The 12,474-nt window shown below is 34.7% G+C and overlaps 1 protein-coding gene and 1 pseudogene across 11 annotated transcripts in view; one reads left to right on the top strand and one right to left on the bottom strand.

Annotated features, from left to right (window-relative positions):
• Positions 1 to 12,474, bottom strand: part of NAV2 (neuron navigator 2) — a 438,256-nt gene that overhangs the window by 242,837 nt on the left and 182,945 nt on the right. The window lies entirely within an intron of this gene.
• LOC105750939 lies at positions 11,513 to 12,094 on the top strand (annotated as a pseudogene).

The raw sequence follows: 12,474 nt of genomic DNA, 5'->3' as shown, positions 1-12,474 counted from the left end.
TATATTCTTTCTTGGTCAGACAATGTCTGGAGTGCCCTGTTGAATTCTAACATTACATTTGTTGGGACATTGACAAACTGGAAAGCATCCAAAGGATGGCAGCCAGATTAGTCAAGGGCTTCAAGATTGTGCCATAAAAGGAGAGATGAAGACAACATGGCTGGTTATCCTTGAGAAGACAAAATTTATGATGAGATGAGTTTACATAACAGTATCTTCTAGTATCAGAAGGTATGTCATGTGGAAGGGGAGTTAGATTTTTTCTGTTTGACTTCACAGGAAGCAATCATTCCAAAGTCATGAATGGACAAATTTAATATAAGGAAAGACTTCTTAGCAGAACAATCTAATGATAGAGTGTTTTGCAAGTTTGGGCCCTTATTGGATTAGATATATCCATAAATCCCTCAGTGTTCTGATATTATAAATACCTGTAAAAACCCCTCTGCCCCCCAAAAATTAGGGCCTGCCTAAATAGAAATTTCCTCTATGGTAGAATTTTACATTAGGCAGTTTTATAAGAATGGTAGTTCACATTTCTATAGATTTTTTGTGCTTACAAAGCATTTTATATATACACAATTGGACATCATTCAGGTTTATCAATGAAGTTCCAAAAATCCATTCATATATAAGAAAGGACCATAATATATTTTTCAGCTTTTTAATAAAGAATCTTTCCTTCCACAAAAAATCTATTAACCTCTCATTTATACTGGACTGATTTCTTTTTCTTGGGCAATTGCTGCCCCCCTACAGCAAATGTAGGAAATGCATCCTTTGATCAGTTTAAACATTTCCCACTTGGAGTTAGAAAATGCACTATAGGGATTGACTTCAGGGTTTACTTACCACTTCAACCTCTTTGACATCACTTTTATTGAAAGAGTTATTGAAACTCCTGAGTAGAGCTAGAGCACTACTTTGTCAAATTTTTTTTAAGGAATCAAAAATCCTCATCTTTCCCTGGATTCTCTGATTTCATAGGAAAATGAATCTGTTAAGGCCAATTTAATAAAAATCTTTCCTAAAATTCAGTCTCCTTCATACATATCTCAAGTGGTAGGTTGTAATCAACTAGTATTTATGAGTAGGATTCAAAAGAATGAATCTGCAATGGTGACCTTTTGAGAATTATTCCATATAATTATCAGGTTAGCTCTGGGGACGCATTCCTAATTGCATTTATTTTATTAAATTTTCTCAAAACATCTTCCTTCCTAACCATGATATTTTATAACAAAGTCTAAGGGAAGCTTCTAAATCTCCAGATAGAATATCAATATTTTTCACCTACTGAGGTCAATGAGATCAATGACTTTTTTGGGACTAGACTCATGATTTCATTAGAATAAGGAATTCCCAATAAGAAAATTTTGTATACCAATACAAGTGTCACATATATCTACCCTGCAGTTCATAGTATTAGAAAGCTGTTTAGGCTGCTGAGAGGTTTGATCAAGGTTTGAGACTAGACTTGTTCATGGGTCTTGACTACAAGGCTAGCTCTCGCTACATCACATTGCCCCAGTTCCTTTAGAACCACATAAACATTCTATGGCAAAGAAGAAAAAGTAAAAACACTTTATTCTAGACCATATACTGGACTTGGGAAAGGTTTACTTCTCAGAGCCAGTGAGACTGCCAATCAAGGAACTTGAGCCATATTAGGGCTAAGTAGCATGTCTATCTTTTTCTAAGAAGTAAATGCACCATTTTCCCAATCCACCACATAGCAAAGTAGGAAAGCTAGCAGGTAGACACAAGCTCATGGAAGAATTGTTTTCTTCCACTTGTATTTAAGCTAGCAGACAATGCTTGTGCTTGCCCATCTAAGAGAATATGCTGTCCACTTTTCTCTGTGAACTTAGCCATGATCATTGCTGATTTTCATAATTTATTAGTGTTAATATAATAATGAAAGATAAGAGTAAGCACATAATGATCTTGGGTGAAAGAATGTTGCTGTTATTTAATTATTTCAGTCATATCTGACTCTTTTGGACCCCATTGGGATTTTCATGACAGAAATAATGAAGTGAAATGAGGAGAAATACAGATTAGGAAACTGAGGCAAGCACGATTAAGTGACTTGTCCAGCTAGAAAGTGTCTGAGGTCAGATTTGAACTCAGGAAAATGAGTCTTCCTGACTCCAGGGCTGGCATTCTAGCTACTGATTTACCTAGCTGAAGATTCCTTCATTTCTAACTTTGTTATAAAACATCATGGTTAGGAAGGAAGATGTTTTGGGAAAATTTAGTAAAAATAAATGCAATTAGAAATGCGGTACCCAGAGCTAACCTTATTCCTTCTTTGTATTCACACAAAAGAATATGAACAAAAGCCACATAGCATGAACAATGGCAGATTCATGTAGATGATCCTGTGGAAGGGAGGACCCACCTAGAGGATGCCCCAGTTCCAAAGTATCAAATTGATGAAAAGTATTAGGAATATCTATTCTATAGGGGGAAAAAGACAAAAATAAGTCCAGTTTTGAGGACTGGGGGTGAGACCTATGATTTCAACAGTACTGAGTATCATAGTTCAGTAGAGTTAAGGAAACTCCCACTCCTACTATAGGTCTGCACTTTCTATATAACTTAATAGTCTTTTTTTTTTTTTTTGTCTTTCATCTGATTTTATTCACAAACTTTCTTTATCATTATTATAGCTTTTTATTTATAAGATATAGGCATGGGTAATTTTTCAGCATTGACAGTTGCAAATTCTTTTGTTCCAACTTTATCCCTCCTTTCCCCCACCCCCTCCCTCAGATGGCAGGTAGTGCAATACATGTTAAATATGTTAAAGTATATAACTTAATAGTCTTAAATAGCTCCCCAGAACACGGAAAAGTTAAATGATTTGATAAGAGCCACACAAAGTATGTGTCAGAGGACAACCTGTAAAAAGTCACCAAGTCCTTTTTCTGTCCAATGTGTATAAACACATAAAAACATGTATATGTGTATGCATGTAGAAAAGGAGAGGAGGGAGAAGAAAGCCCAGTAGAATCAGAGGACCACTGGAGGCTCTAGAAGTTATTTAAGACTTGGCCATCAGAGGGCAGCAAAGATTAGCTTTATCCCATCTTAAATATTTTCATTTTGTTTTCCGAGTCAGTTGTGAATTATTACAGATCATTGATTTTTAAAACTCCATTTGACACTTTAGAGAAATACAGTGATCTCTGTTGTTGAATAAGGCAAAAGGTGAGGAGTTATCATTTTATTTTTTTTTCTTTTGTGAGGGAAACAGACAGAAGGAGAATTATATTAGTCACATAAGACTTATATTAGACAGGGAGCCTGTCCATCACAAGAATGGCATGAGTCACTAACTCCCAAGCATTCTTCTTAGTGCTGTACACTGGGGTTGTGTTCTCAGAAACAATGAGAATGGAACTTTTGATCAAACCAATTAGCACGGTAGGTAACTAAGATGATTAGCAAATACCTGCAAGGACTGAATAAATATTACTGAGATAATTACTTTGACCCCAAGTTTCAGGTAGGATGATTCTGAGATTGGGCCAGCCAGCACTGGATGCAGGTCATTCATTACCTGGCACTGAGATGAAGAAGGAAGGCTAACATTGGTGAATGACTTAATTACAGCAGAGCATGAAATTCTATCTTCCTCTTCTCAGACAGATAGTAGACTCAAAATATAGGATGAAACATATTTTCCAACAGGGTCAATCAGTGTGGGAATTTGTTTTGAAGAGGAATATTTACTAAAATTTTTTTTCTTTTTCAATAAGAAGGGAAATTGCAGAGGGGTAAGCAATACGGTTGTGAAAAAATAAAGAGGGTCATTGATGTTTTTATTTTAAATGTAGAGAAGAGAACTTAAGGAAAGGAAAGAAGAAGAAAAGACAATTATAACAGTTTTGAAAGTCACATGCTACACTAATTAGAGAACTGCAAAATAAAACAACTGAAGTACCAATTCATAGGCTTGTCTATTATGACAAAAAGGAAAAATTACAAATGTTGTTAGGGGTATGGGAAAATTGGGACACTAATGCACTGTTTATGGAATTGTGAACTGATCCAACCATTCTGGAAGGCAATTTGGAACTATGTCCAAAGGGCTAAAATTCTGTTCATATCTTTTGACTTAGAAATACCAGTACTAGTTTCACATCCAAAAGAGATATTTTAAAAAAGAAAAAAGGGAAATGTACCTATTTGTACAAAAATATTTATGGCATTTCTTAGTATTGGCAAAGAATTCAAAATTGAGAGGATATCCAACAATTGGGGGATGAACAATTGTGGTATAAGATTATAACAGAATATTCTTGTACTATAAGAAATGATGAGCTGGATGGACTCGGAAAAACCTGGGAAGCTTTACATGAAATGAGGGATAGATAAGGAGAATATTGTACACAGTAACAGTAATATTGAATAATTGACAACTGTGAATGACATCTCTTCTCAGAAATATAATGATGCAAGACAATTTCAAAGGACTCATGAAAAAAAAAATGTATTCACTTCCAGGAAAAGCAGCAATGGGATTTAAATGTAGATTGAAGCCTACTATTTTTTATTTTCTTTATTTTTTCGTGTTTTTGAGGGGTGCCTGTGCTTTCTTTTACAACATGACTAATATGGAAATATACTTTGCATGATTGTACATGTATAACCTATATCAAATTGCTTACTGTCTCAGGTAGAGGGGAGGTGAGAGAGAAAGAAAGAAATTTTGGAATTCAAAATAAAAAAGTGAATTTTTGTCATTGGGGAAAATATGAAACATTAAAAAAAAAGCCACATGCTGAACATACTTAAAACTAAAAGGAAACAACATAACTGAGATCTGTATCCCTTTTTTTGTTCAGAATCTTTAAAAAAGTTTAAAGGAAAAAATAGGACTGTTGAGTATTAAATGGGAAAGTGTCGAATAAGGATAGAAAGGTAGACTGAAGCCAAATTATGTAAGGCCTTAAATATCAAGCAAAAGATTTTATATTTTCATATCCAGGAAAGTGAAAGCAGAGAAATGACACAATTGCAAGTGTGCATTATGAAGATGAATTTTTCAAGGAATATAGGAAGGCTTAGAGTGGAAAGGATTAGAGACAGGGGGATTCATTAAAAGTCTATTACAATTATCTAGGTGGGAGAGGATGAGGGTGTAAGATAGGGTAAGAGAAGCAGGAATAGTAGATAAGAGAGATCAGACACTGCAGTGAAGGCAAATTTTATAGGATCTGGCCACAAAATTAAATGGAGAAGACAGGAGAGAAGCATCAAATAAGACTCTATGGTTTTAAGCTGGGTAACTGAGAGAATCATTACAGACCAGTAATAGGAAAGCTGAGAGAAGGGGGGATGAAGAATTAAGTTATGAAATTCTAGGTGATAGTATGCCATGCAGATAGGGATGTTCCTTGAGCAGTTGGAAACAGAAGATGAGAGATTAGAGGGAAGAAATTATGTATGGAAATATAAACTAGGAAGTTATCTGCAAAACGGTGATATTTGAAGCCATGGGAAAGAGATGAAATAATCAAGGAAAAGTGTAAAAAAACTGTGGAACAAAGGGTTGGGGTACATGGGGTATGTGTATTCTCTTCCTTCTTTTCCTCCTCCTATGCTTTTTTTTATTTAATAGTATCTTTTTCAGCTACACATAATGAAAATTTTCAACATTCATCTTTGTAAGATTTTGAGCTCCAAATTTTTCTCCCTCCCTCTTTTCCCTTCCCCAAGATAACAATCAATCTGATATAGCTTATACATGTACAATGAGGAGCATGTGCTTTTAAGGGACTGAAGGAATATGAATTATGAAGATAGCTGAGTAATATTCAGACAAGCAGAAAGAGAATCAGGAGAAGGTAGTATCATGAAGTATCGAATACTGTTGAAGAATAAGGACTAGTAAAAGATCACTGGATATGGTAGCTATGAGATCACTGGTGACAATGGAAGGATGTTTTCTGTAGAATGGTGAAAACAACAGTCAGATGTCTGGTAATTAAAGGGTAAACCGAAAAAGGGTAATGTATGTATTTCCTTAGCACTTAGCACAATGTGAATGCTTGTTGATTAAGACACTGATTTTGGTAAAACTTCCACTATAGCCAAAGAGTTCTCATGGATTATTTTTACTGGGCCACACATTTGACTTTACAATTAAATTGTTTCTTACAGTTCATGATTATCTTATAAGTTCTGTCTGTGTTTCATTATATTCCATCTTTAATGCTAAGAAAATTCATAAAACAGTCAAGAAAAACGGTCTTAAGAAAAACCTGAAAAGACTTGCATAAACTGATGCCGAGTGAAGTGAGCAAAACCAGAAGAATCTTGTACATGGTAGCAGCAACATTGTGTGATGATCAGATATGATACACTTAGCTCTTCTCAGCAATTCAGTGATTCAAGATAATTCTGAAAAGACTTGGGATGGAAACTGCCATCCACAGTCAGAGAAAGAACTATGGAGTCAATGCAGATTGAAGCACATAATTTTCCCTTTATTTAATTGTTTTTGTTTTTTCTTTCTCGTGGCATTTATCTTTAGTCTTCTTTCACAATGACTAATCTGAAAATATGTTTAACATGATTGTACATGTATAATCTATATCAGCTTGCTTGCTGTCTTTGGGAGGGGGAAGGAAGTAAGGGAGAGACAAATTTGGAGCTCAAAATCTTACAAAGGTAAATGTTGAAAACTATCTTTACAAGTAATTAGAAAAAAATAAAATGCTATCAAATGATAAAAGAAAAATGTTTTTAGAATATGCCAATAATTCCATAGATCTGGTAATGAGTCCATTCTTCCCCTTCAGGTATAGAGATGGATGTCAAATCAGACAAATGATGATGAGGGAGGTCACTGCAACATTTTATTTTGCTCAATTGTGTTTCTTTGTTACAGAGAATTCTGTGAGGTAGGAGTGGATAATTTGGTATTACAATTATATAATGCATAAAAAACAAAATATATCAATAAAACTTCTTAAAAAGATAAAACAAATATCACTACATAGAATATTTTTTTTAAAAATCACACTGTAACTAACATATAGGCAAAATGAAAGAGGGGAAAAAAGAACCTGAAGCATTTTCCCACAAATCTCAGCTAGCTATCCCTTGACATTAAACTCAGATTGTGTTTTTTCTGACTCTTTCCCATATAAAAGACAGAAGCATACAAATGATGATTAATTATCTCAAAGTTCTTATCATCATCACATGGTCATTTTCTATTTCTGTCATTGGATGGACAAAAATATATTTCATCTAATTAAGGATTCATTTTGTCTTTTGAAGCCTCTGATTTTCTTCTCAGTTATTAAAAGCCAGGTGGCAAATACCTTGAAGAATGATATTTATTAGAGTTTAAATCTCCAATATAAGCTTCAAAACACAACTGCCTTTGGTGAAAAACAAAATCACAGGCTCTTTTTCTTTTCTTTTTTTTTTAACCTGCAAACAATGATTTCCATTTTAATTTTAAAGACAGTTGGATTTGAATATGAAAGGAGAAAAATATGTCTTCTCATTTGGAGACTCTTTCTTAGAAAACTGAAAAAGGAAATGTACCTACTGTGTCCAAGGGATTGAGCCTACAAAGATGGAAATGGAGCAGTCCTTTTTCTCAAAGAATTGACATCTTAAAGGAGGGAAGAGAACTTATACCAAAAATACTACAAATGTGGTCTGATATAGACAGAATAGAGAAGAAATATTACCCCCTTCTTCTAGACATTATACTTCTCTCTTAACATAGCCCAAAATATTAACTTTGTTGATACCAAATTGCACTGCTGATTGAGTGAGCTTTAAATCTACCAAAACCCTCCAAGTATTTTAAAGATGAGTTTCTTTTGACTAACTTCTCATCAATCTTGTACTTGTGAAGTTGAATTTTTTTCAGTACAAGAAAAATTTTTACCTTTTTTTTTTTAAACATTTACCTCTGTTAAATTTCATCTTGGATTTTGCCAAATGTGTTGATCTTTTATGATCTTTTTGAGATTTTAATAGCCAACATGTTAGATACTCTTCCTACCTTTGTGCTATCTATAAATTTAATAATGCAATACAGAGCTTGAATTGGATCATTGATTAATTCAAAAGTTTAATATTTCCAGGTCAATCACACATCACTGGGACACTCCTCCATAATTGACCTTGCTATAAGTAGACTTTGATTCTATTAATAACTCTTCTTTAGGTCAAGTAAATTAGCAAGTTCCATGTCTTTAACTCTACTGTTTCTCACCATAACTGAAGCATATTCTCCATCTAGTTCACAAGGAACACGGATCCTAAAATGTTCTTTTTAAAAAGACTGAAAAGTGTTTTACAAAAGTCTCCTTGAATTAAGAAAAGCTCTGAAATGGGGCTAATAATTTTGAAAAACTGAAGCAACAAAATAATTAAGTATAAAAAAGTAAAATCATGGGCATTAGCTGGAACATCACTAATAGAAAGCCTGTCATGGCCTATTTTCTTTCTCTAAGTATTTTGGTGTGGTGGAAAGAAGCTAGTCTTGAAGCCAGGAAATGCTGGCTTAAGTCCCACTTTTGACACCTCCTGATTATGACTTAGAGTAAATTTTTTAGCCTCTCAGGGTTTAGGTAACTCCTTTAAGATTATAAACTGCAGAGGAAATGCTGACCTGCATTGATGAAGGAAGTTTCCTCACCTTGCAGTCTCTGTGCCAATGCACAGATTCAGTTTCCATCCCCTGCAGAAGTCTACAAATAGGTTATCCTAACTACATTCTGCTTGACAAGGCCAGCAATGCTGAAATATACTTTTTGACCAGATTGTTGACTTTGACTTTGACTTCAGGGCACAGTTAAGAAAGCATAATGTGAACAAAGCTTTTATGGTTACATCTTCCAATCACTAACTGGGATAAGGGATTTGCTTCTTGAACCACAAAGTGACAAGTTTATAGAGATGCTAAATCAAAGGCTCAGCTCATTTTGCAGATTGTGTGATACTCCAGATATGACAGTGTTGAAGGCTATAAAATTCTGTCTCCAGCAATGTCTGCCTCTCTTCTCCCTTCCATAAAAGGCAGCAGTGATCAAAGAAATGATGAAAGTGACATATGGAAAGAAGACCAATGTCAGAGAAAAGTCCCAATCCAGATAGATGGAAATTGCCTACTTAATGGAAAAGAATTCCCTTTGTCATATTTCATAGTAAATAGACAATGAGGGGAAAATGAGTTTCTTTTATCAGGTGTTTATGTTGTTATTTCAGTTTCTTAAACATACCTATCTGATCTAGCTCAGTTTCAATTGATCAATAATGGACAGAAGCAGCTACATCCAAAGAAAGAACACTGGGAAATGAGTGTAAACTGTTTGCATTTTGGTTCTTCTTCCCAGGTTATTTTTACCTTCTGAATCCAATTCTTGCTGTGTAACAAGAGAACTATTCGGTTCTGCACACATATATTGTACCTAGGATATACTGTGACATATGTAACGTGTATAAGACTGCTTGCCATTTGGGGGAGGGGGTGGAGGGAGGGAGGGGAAAAATCAAAACAGAAGTGAGTGCAAGGGATAATGTTGTAAAAAATTACCCAGGCATTGGTTCTGTCAATAAAAAGTTATTATGAAAAAAAAAAGAATGAGGAGGAAGGGAGAGTGGGGCTAATGTTATACAGTTACATGCTACATTTATTATATACCAAAAAAGAAAAACAAGTTGTACAATAATAATTAAATAAATTCATGATTTCATGTACCAAAAAAATACCTATCTGATTTGGATAAAAGAATGGAAAGATCACATTATTCAAGAGAAATGATGGAGCCCAGAAGAGAATCTGTGAATATTATAGGATTATAGACTCAGTTGTTCAGTTTCTGGTGAATAGTCAATGGATGCATCCAGAATATATAAGTTTGGAATGTAAGAAAAACAGAAAACACTCCAACTATTAACTAAGCATCACAAAACTACGGAGGTAGAGGGACCTCGGGTGTCACCAATTGTACATATACTGGGATTACCTTTTATATGTTTTCTTTCCCTATTAGAATGTAAGCTCCTTGAGGAAAGGAAGAAAACTAGTATTTATCTATTGAGTGCCTACTATAGGCACTTAACATGTTAAGTGCTTTACAAATACCTCATTTTATCCTCAACCACCCTGATGGTGGAAAAGTGCTATTATTAGCTTTTTACAATTGGGAAAACTGAGGAAGAGATTATTGACTTGTCAGGATCACATAGCTAGGTCAGATTTAAAACTCAGATATTTTCCCAGAGGTACCTCACTGTCTCATAAGAGGCAGGACCTTTTTTTTTTTTTATACTTGTATCTTCAGTGTTTAGCACAACACCAGATGCGCTTAATAAGCATTTGATTGTTGACCAATTGATTAACCTGTCAAGGTCTTTTTTGATACTGACTAGACTTGCCATGTTTGTGTATCTGCAAATCTGATTGCTAAGCCGCTGCTCAAAAATTGTTTGTTGACTAGCACAGGGCCAAGGATAAATCCCTGGGACTCTCTATGAGAAACTTCCCTCTTTGATATTATGACTTTAGACTTTAACATTTGAACATCCAACCATTCCGAATCTACCTAATTATACTGGAATATACATCCCATCTTTCCATCTTGTTCATAATGGAAGAATGAGAAACTTAATCTGAGGCATTGCTGAAAATTAAATATAATGTATCTGTAGCATACTCTTGATTCATCAGTCTAGTAATCCTATTAAAAATAAGAGTTCAGTGACTGTTATTTCCCCCATGTCTGACAACTTTGGCCGAGTCTTTAAGCTAATAGTTTTTGTCCTGACCAATTCATCAAAAGCTCTCCTATTGACACACATGTTCAACAGGCCTTGTTGTCAAGTCACGCAGTGTGGTTGACATTCTGATCTTAATTCATATCGCAGAAATGAGATTGAAGCCAAATGCAGTTTAAATCACTGCAGCAACACTGTTAAATGCATCACCCACACTCTTTTCTATGCTTTATATCATTACTGTGTCCAGAACACACCTTCTCTTCCCACATTTCCACCTGTTGAAATCCCACCATTCTTTTAAGACTAGACTGAAATCATAGTTCCTCTCTAGTGTCTTATTTGATCCTTCCAATGAAAAATGGGCTGTTTTCCTTTGGTCCTTACCACAGTCTTTTATAATGTGTCAGATTCCCTTCCCACAACTAGATTATAAAGCTCTATTAAATCAGGACCTCTGTCTTATCTATCTTTGTATTTTTCTTGTGGCCTAACAAATATCTTGCACATCATAAGTTCTGAACAGACATCTCTTGAGTTCTAATTAACATTTGCAGTCTTTTTTCAGGGGGAACAAGATCAAATACATTTTTGAAAAATAAAAACACAACTATGGGGCTCTAGACCAGACTTAGATTTCGTAGTTCTTTCTGATAATACACTACATTGACAATATTTACTACAGAAGGTAATGAAATTCTTATCGAGGATGTGTTAACCTTCTGTGACTTTGGTTCCTGAACTTGACAACATGGCTAAAAGTACCAGGAAGATTGGAATTGTTGGTAAATATGGAACATGTGGTTCATTCTTCAAAAAATGATGAAGAAAACTGAAATTAGCCATCATGTCAAGTACACCTGCCCTTCCTTTGTCAAATGAAGAGATGAGCTAGGAGTATTTGGCATTAAGGATCCTGTACTAAAACAGTAGCTAATGGTCTATGGATCTAAGACATCACCCTTGCATTCACAGTCAAATCTGCCCTCAGAAGATAGAAGGAATTGGAAGGCCGGTAAAACTTTTTCCTTATTAAATACCTAGTAGTCCATAGTTCGACAATAAATGGATTAATTTATAGAATAAATTTTTTTAAAAAGATGTTACCATAAAATTTGTAATTAGATTAGTAAATATAATATAAATATAAATATAATTAGTAAAGGTGTATAAATTTAAAAAAAAAGATGTATTACCATAAAATTTGTAATTAAGTTAGTATTCAATATTGGTCAAAGGCATCTTTTTTTTTTGGTGGGGAGGTGTTAAGTGAAAAGTATTTAACAAAGGAACTCTGTTAGTAGAAGACTTTGCCCACTAGGAGTTTCAGCTGATTCTCCATTGTTGAATTTCTTGCCTTAGCCACATGTTGTGGATAGTTGGCTTCCAACTAAAGCTCTCAGTCCTACCTCTCCACTGGTATACCATAATCCATTATTATTGGTCCCTGAAAAACCCTGCCTCAATGTCTACCAGTATTTACTGACTACCAGCTGTTTACCACTTAAACTAACCAAAGATACCTTTTCATAGGATAAGGACTCATGATCTTGCATACTATTTATGCGAATCTAATCATCCTCAATTGGAGCCCAAGATCCTATTTTCAGCCCCTTGATTTAGAACCCACTATTCCCTCCTGGTAATTCATGGGTAATTCCTGGATGTGGAAATTTGACTTTACTCAATGGGAACTGCCTTGTTGCTTGTCTG

This window comes from Sarcophilus harrisii, chromosome 6 (assembly GCF_902635505.1).
Source record: "Sarcophilus harrisii chromosome 6, mSarHar1.11, whole genome shotgun sequence".
NCBI lineage: Eukaryota > Metazoa > Chordata > Mammalia > Dasyuromorphia > Dasyuridae > Sarcophilus > Sarcophilus harrisii.
This window is presented reverse-complemented; position numbering and strand designations above follow the sequence as displayed.